The sequence below is a fragment of the Lampetra fluviatilis genome, chromosome 65 (genome assembly GCF_964198595.1).
Source record: "Lampetra fluviatilis chromosome 65, kcLamFluv1.1, whole genome shotgun sequence".
Lineage (NCBI taxonomy): Eukaryota > Metazoa > Chordata > Hyperoartia > Petromyzontiformes > Petromyzontidae > Lampetra > Lampetra fluviatilis.
The window spans coordinates 2,480,761-2,481,359 of NC_136339.1; the positions used below are offsets into that span (position 1 = coordinate 2,480,761).

Below are 599 nucleotides of genomic sequence, written 5' to 3' on the forward strand. Positions count from 1 at the left end.
GTACACCAGGCGAGGTAGTTAACATCTCATAGAGGATGAGAGAGAGAGAGAGACGCAGTCACCACGCAGGTAAAGGCCGCACCCGCACAGCCTCTCTGAGGCGACATGGCTTACCTGGCCACTCGCTCCGTTCTCTCCTCTCGCGATGATCTCTTCCGATTTGTCGCGCGACACGATGTCCCTCCCTCCTGTCCACCCTCACGACGAGAGAGAGAGCGAGCGATGGTCGACCTCGTCGACTCGACGAGGAGGTGAAGGACGAGGGAGAAGGTGGGGAGACGCCGGGAGGAGGAGGAGGTGGTGGGGGTGAGGTGAGTGAGATCAAAATGGAGTGCTGGGGGTGTGGAGGGTAGCGAGGCGGGGCTCGCTCAGGTGACGCGACCGATGCGTCACCCACCTCACCCCCTCCTCCTCCTCCGATCCCTACCCCTCCTACCCCTCCTACTTCCTACCCCCTCCTCCTACCTCACCCCCTCCCTCCCTCCTACCCCCTCCTACTTCCTACCCCCTCCTCCTACTCCCCCTCCTCCTACCCCCATCCTCCTACCCCCCTCCCCCTTCTACCCCCTCTCCTACTCCCCCTCCTACCCCCCCCCCTC

General features: G+C 63.6%; 1 protein-coding gene across 1 annotated transcript in view; it reads right to left on the reverse strand.

The window, feature by feature from the left end:
- LOC144952016 (suppressor of tumorigenicity 14 protein homolog) overlaps positions 1-322 on the reverse strand; it is a 79,248-nt gene extending 78,926 nt beyond the window's left edge. The window contains 1 exon segment of the mRNA XM_078882406.1: positions 115-322. The gene's annotated coding sequence lies outside the window, so the exon portion shown is untranslated.
- Positions 323-599: the final 277 nt, after the last annotated feature.